Source organism: Hippopotamus amphibius, chromosome 5 (assembly GCF_030028045.1).
Source record: "Hippopotamus amphibius kiboko isolate mHipAmp2 chromosome 5, mHipAmp2.hap2, whole genome shotgun sequence".
Classification (NCBI taxonomy): domain Eukaryota; kingdom Metazoa; phylum Chordata; class Mammalia; order Artiodactyla; family Hippopotamidae; genus Hippopotamus; species Hippopotamus amphibius.
This window is the reverse complement of record NC_080190.1, coordinates 148325031-148332017: the sequence shown is the minus strand read 5'-3', so window position 1 is coordinate 148332017 and position 6987 is coordinate 148325031. Positions and strand designations below refer to the sequence as shown.

The following is a 6987-nucleotide window of genomic DNA, read 5'->3' as shown; positions in this document are numbered from 1 at the left end:
GTATCTATATTTCAACAAGGGTTTTCAAAATATTTCTCATTAACAGAAGGGTATGCTGACAGAAATAATATGCAGATAGATTTTATAAGAGATTTCCTAAACTCATTATTATTATTTATTCCCTAAGCCAATATAATATATTCTTGTGCAGAGTGAAGAAAATGAGAGTATTTTCTACTTCCATTGATTTTAATAAATAAATTAAGACAAGCAACCCCTTTAGGATGCCTGAAGTGAAAAAGAATAGAACTCTGCTTGTTTCTCTATATTTGACTTATTTAACAATGAGCTTGAAAGAGAAAAAAGATGTATGCTTCAGGCATTTTTAGGACACATTAACCTTAAGAGATAACTAATGTGTTTATTGACAAAATTTGTATTACAAAACTATAAAAACCCAACATGGTGAAAGTAATCAAATGGAGATTTAATGGGGATTTTGTTTATACATTTATGTTTATTATTTATTATGTAATAATTTATGTGACTAGAATTTATTTTCGACACATAAACATGCACACTCATACCAACACCTACCTCCCCCCCCAAAAAAGAAAGTTTTGAAAAGTAAAGAATGGTGAGATCAATTTATTAATAATTATATGTGTCATAGACTTGGGGTCTTCAATTTCCTGTATATTCTATTGGGCCAAAAGTGGGGTATAATTGCCAGGAAAATAATGTGATCTTATATCATCTCATGCAACATGTTGATTAAATAGAATGGTATACAAAAATTTAAAAATATATATTTCTCAAATTTCAGTAACATTAATTCATCCTTTTTCCCTTGTGTCAGATGCTCTGAATTGCATTGAAATTATTTGAATTATTACATGTTTAAGTCTGACAAATTGTGGTTACTTTCTATGTGTTGGATTATCTCCATCCTTGGAAATTTTAATATTTCATTAATACATTGCCCATCAGCATATTTGTCTTCACACTATTCACATGAAGTCAGATGAAATTAATGTTATTTTATGCATGAGAAAACCGATGTATACTAAGATTGAGTGACTTGCCCAAGGTCATAACTTAATCTAGAAATGTGACTAGAATTTACTTTTCAAAGTTCACCCTGAGAATTTCTCTTTATATCACATTGCCTGGCATTTTGCTTCCCAAGATGTTAATATAGATTTTCTATTTCCTTAGCATGAAGTAAAGTTTTTGCCTATATTTTCTAACAACTTTAATTTATAGAAATAAATTCATGTGAAAATAAATCAGATGGTATAGGAAATCATTTTAATCTTGCTCTGCCTATCTTAATACCCAGTTTTTTAAGGGATTTAATATAGGTAAAAGCTAAAAACATGTCCTGAATATTTTAGATTTGTTCAATCTACCATTTAGGGTAAATATTTTAAAATTTCACACCTAAATAATTATTAAGTTATTCACAGAGTGATAAAAAGTTAACAATGTAAATTAAACAAACTTTGGTATTATATAAACCAATAAAATGTTATGATTGAACCATCTGCCAAGTAAATATCCTTTTTCTTTGATTTTATGACAAAATGATGGTTGTAAACATTTTATTAACAAGTATATATTGCATTCACAGGAAGATGCCTTGTCAAAACAATTGTATGAAAAGTTAATGAATCACATGGTACTACCTAGACTGTAATATCATGTTCCAGTCATTTCTCAATAATATATCTATCATTCATGTTATACACAATTTTTAAATCCAGTGTGGCATATTTAATAGTGAAATTTAAACAGTCTACTATCCTTCATTTCACACTGCACATAGAAAAGAAGATCAGACAGCACAATTTAACTCTTAGCAACTTGATCTGAGCTAGTAATGGTAAATTTTACTGCTTAGTCATAAGATATTTTTCTCATAATTTTCATTTATTTACATTAACCATGACTCACTTATAAAAAGACAACAGGAAAATGGACTTTTATTTTATTTTTTTAAAGGTTTTTTGTTATTGCTGTGTGTGGGCTTTCTCTAGTTGTGGTGAGCAGGGGCTACTCTTCGTTGTGGTGCGTGGGCTTCTCGTGTGGTGGCTTCTCTTGTTGCAGAGCACAGACTCTAGGCATGCAGGCTTTAGTAGCTGCAGTACGCAGACTCAGTAGTTGTGACACGCAGGCCCTAGAGTATGTGGGTTTCAATAGTTGAAGCGCATGGGCTCAGTAGTTGTGACACATGGACTTAGTTGCTCCTTAGCATGTGGGATCTTCCCAGACCAGGGATCAAACCCATGTCCTCTGCATTGGCAGGTGGATTCTTAACCACTGTGCCACCAGGGAAGTCCAGAAAATAGAGTTTTGGATTAAAAAAACCAGTGGTCACTCATAGAAATGAAAGATTTTGGAAAAGTTGCTTTGGTCACCTATTGTGTTTTCTGTGTGGTCCTTCAATTTTCTGAAGATTTTCACTATCTCCATCCATATAATTATCATGAAAAGAAAAACTTTTAAAATATGATCCTCCCTTTATAAATAAATTTGATGTTAAATGGCAGGAATCTGATCTAGAATCTATAAGTCAGTCTCTTGGAATTTTAGAACTTGAAATATTGATGAATCTTTGGACATTCAGACATAACATACTGTAGTGTCAGTTAGTGTTAAGTTAGATTACTAATAAAAGAATGACTATGGTGACTTAAGTGAGTAGAAGCTTCTTTATCTCTCATATTAAAGAAATCTTGAAAAAGGTACTCCTCTGTTGGTTTAGTGATACCATAATCACCAAGGAACAGGGTTCCTTCTGTATTTCTACTCTGCCATCCTGAACACTAATTTCCATCTTCTTGTCGATGTCATCACCCAAGATGATTGCCAGCTCTCTAGCTGTTTCATTTGCATTTCAGTCAATAGGAAGGAGGGATGAAGGAAAACATCAAATGCTAACTTATGGTTTCTTCCCAAACAAATTTTGCTTTTACCTTTTTGGCCACCACTATAAGAAGAGGCTAGGAAATATGGTCTTTATTCTGTGAGGCAGGGTGATAAATCATAGTTCTATTATGAATGAAGTTGGAAAAAATGGTATTATGGCAGTAAGTAGTGATCTCTGTCATAAAACTAAGGCTTAGAGACTGTTGGTGGTTGCGTTCTGTCAATGAAAACTAAAGAACAGAAAAGACTATTCAAGGAAAAAAGAGGCAGATATTTAAGGAACAACAGACATGCATGAGAAAAAATGATCAGCCTGCCCTACAGCATACCCTGTTTGTTTCTGTTGCTAACACCCAGCTGCGTCCCTGCCCAGTGTCTTTCCCTAGTGACAAGAGTGGTATGTCTGGAATCAAGTCCAGCATCGAGTCCCCATTCTGTGCTTTATTAGCTATCAGTTTTGCCTTTTTCAAATTCTTATATGTCAAAAGCAGATAATAATCCTATGTCATAAGATTGTTTTTAAAAACTGAAAGATAACACATCAGTATTTGTGAATTATAATGTACTATAGAAAGGAAAGTTTTAACTACTTTGGTAATATTAGTTGATCTCAGAATATGACGATGCCTTGAGAATTCAAATAGTCTACATCAAGATTGATTATAAGTTAAGAAAAAAATGCTGAACAGTTTGATTAGATATAGATTCAGGCAGGAGGTGGCACAAAAATTAAGGAGAAGAAAAAAGGAATAAAGTTCTTGACATGGCAGTATTACAGGACTTTGGTTAAGAAATCTTTGTCCAACATGGTCTGGTTTTGGGTAAGAATACTTGCTCCATCTCACACCCAGAAGTCTCTGACGACTTTCATCTCCAGATTCCCAGGACACTTCAGTTGACCAGGCTCCCTACATGGTACTTTTCATTTGACCTTAAGCTCTACAGGGCAAGGCAATATTCCTTGACTCCTTATTTGCTTTTATTTCTATATAAATTGGAAAGATGTATGTATTCAGTTACACACAGAATAACGATGCTGCCATAGTCATCTGTCCATCTCTCACTTATTCCTGTTGTTTCCTTCTTTAATTAAACATTTGATAAATATTAACTATGTGCTAGATACTGTTAAGAAGCCAGTGCTACATAGGGTATCATGTTTATTTTCAAGAAATTGGTAATCTAAGATTTGAGACAGCACAGATGTGTGATACATACTAACTACAACAAATTATTTATGAAATTGCTTGTCTATAAGCATTGCAAAAAAAAAAGACAACAGTTACAACATTTGATGTTGGCTTTTGCAAATATGTGTATATGATCTTGATATAAAGGATTATTTTTCACTATTTTTATTTAACCATAAGTTAGTGATCCTTTTGAGAAGCACTACTGCCTTCAAAGTGATCCCCCAAAATCATTTCTTCATTTATGGTCTCAACCAAGTTCCATATTTGCAATGTTCACTGTTCATTTTCTCCTGATCTGTTGTCCTTTAACATTCTGCAAAATATTTAGTTTGAACATGTTATCCTATACAGCAGACCGTCCCTCCTGACTTCTCTATATGATTAATAAAATACAGCATCATATTCTCAGTTGCTTAGACCTGATGAACCAGAATCGTTGGTAACAAACATTCTCTTTCTTTGGTCCATCATTTTGTTTATCAGCTCCTATGTTTTCTCCTTGCTCTCTCTCTCTTACAACTGTTCCTTTCTTTCCCTTTTCACATCTACCATCCTTGTCAGTATATGGAACATATTAGCTCATTATTCAAGTTTGGTATCAATATTAAATAATCTTTATAAAATGATTTAGGCAGCTTTCTGCCCATGGACACCACTGAGTAAGCATAGTTGACGTCTCCCCCCTCCACTGCCGTCATGTCTAAGTCAGAGTCTCCCGAAGAGCCCGAACAGCTGCAGAAGCTCTTCATAGGAAGTTTGAGCTTTGAAACAACCGATGAGAGTCTGAGGAGCCATTCTGAGCAATGGGGAACACTCACAGACTGTGTGGTTATGAGGGATCCAAACACCAAGCGCTCCAGAGGCTTCGAGTTTGTCACTATGCCACTGTGGCGGAGGGGGATGCAGCCACGAATGCGCAGCCGCACAAGGTGGATGGAAGAGTTGTGGAACCAAAGAGGGCCATCTCAAGAGAAGATTCTCAAAGACCTGGTGCCCACTTAACTGTGAAAAAGATTTTTGTTGGTGGCATTAAAGAAGACACTGAGGAACATCAGCTAAGAGATTATTTTGAACAATATGGGAAAATTGAAGTGATTGAAATCATGACTGACAGAGGCAGTGGCGAAAAGAGAGGCTTTGCTTTTGTAACCTTTAATGACCATGACTCCGTAGACAAGATTGTCATTCAGAAATACCACACTGTGAATGGCCACAGTTGTGAAGTAAGGAAAGCCCTATCTAAGCAAGAGATGGCTAGTGCTTCATTGAGTCAAAGAGGTCAAAGTGGTTCTGGAAACTTTGGTGGTGGTTGTGGAGGTGGTTTTGGTGGGAATGACAACTTTGGTCGTGGAGGAAACGTCAGTGGTTGAGGTGGCTTTGGTGGCAGCAACGGTGGTGGTGGATATGGTGGAAGTGGGGATGGCTATAATGGATTTGGTAATGATGGAAGCAGTTTTGGAGGTGGTGGAAGCTACAATGATTTTCGCAATTACAACAATCAATCTTCAAATTTTGGACCCACGAAAGGAGGAAACTTTAGAGGCAGAAGTTCTGGCCCTTGTGGCAGTGGAGGCCAATACTTTGCCAAACCACGAAACCAAGGTGGCTATGGCGGTTCCAGCAGCAGCAGTAGCTATGGCAGTGGCAGAAGGTTTTAATTACTGCCAGGAAACAAAGCTTAGCAGGAGAGGAGAGCCAGAGAAGTGACGGGGATGCTACAGGTTACAACAGATTTGTGAACTCAGCCAAGCACAGGGATGGCAGGGCCTGGCTGCTACAAAGAAGACATGTTTTAGACAATACTCATGTGTATGGGCAAAAGAAACTCGAGGACTGTATTTGTGACTAATTGTATAATAGGTTATTTTAGTTTCTGTTCTGTAGAAAGTGTAAAGCATTCCAACGAAAGGTTTTAATGTAGATTTTTTTTTTTTTGGAACCCATGCTGTTGATTGCTAAATGTAATAGTCTGATCATGATGCTGAATAGATGTCTTTTTTTAAATGTGCTGTGTAAAGTTAGTCTACTCTGAAGCCATTTTGGTAAATTACCCCAACAGTGTGAAGTTAGAATTCCTTCAGGGTGATGCCAGGTTCCATTTGAAATTTATTTACAACCTGCTTTGGTGGAGAAGCTATTGTCTTCAGAAACCGTGGTGTAGTTGAACTGACAGTTACTGTGTTGTGACCTGGAGTTCACCTTTAAAAGGGTCATCCAAGCAAAGTCATGGAGTTTTTTTGGTTATTAATATGATTGTTGGCACATCCTATGCAATATATCTAAATTGAATTATGGTATCAGATAAAGTTACAGATGGGAATGAAGCTTGTGTATCATCCATTATCATGTGTAATCAATAAATGATTTAATACCCTCTTGAAAAAAAATGATTTAGGCAACTAGTATAGGAATTATGGCTTGTCCAAATGTGGAAGGAGCTGGATAGTGCAGAACTGCAAGACTATGGCTAGATAATTAGAAGAACTGCCATGATTTTCCAAAAGTAGAGGTTTCTGCCTTAGTTTCACCTGCTAAATTATACACAGAGTCATGTTATTTGCAAACTCTGTCCCAGTATCAAACCATGATGGGGATACTTTCCCATACTGCTGGTGAGAGTAAATCTACCATTTTGGAAAAAAAAAAAGTGTTGGCATTGTGTACTAAAAAATAGTATACATTCAAATTTGAAAGGTGAGACAACTATGGAAATGAACACACTATATCTATGTTCAATGCCATATGTGAATCTAACAAAACAATTTTGAGCAAAATAAATGTGAGCTAAAAATACTTCCAGTATGATTCCATCTATATATGTACCCCCAAAAATAAAAACAGATGGAACTTAACTATGGAGTTAGCAATGCACGTTTAAAGAGTAAAATCTAAAAGAGAAGAGAGGAGTGATTGGTGCAAAAAT

General features: G+C 35.7%; 1 pseudogene; it reads left to right on the top strand.

The window, feature by feature from the left end:
- Positions 1–4760: 4760 nt before the first annotated feature.
- On the top strand, positions 4761–5722 carry LOC130853104 (heterogeneous nuclear ribonucleoprotein A1-like; annotated as a pseudogene).
- The last annotated feature ends 1265 nt before the right edge of the window (positions 5723–6987 follow it).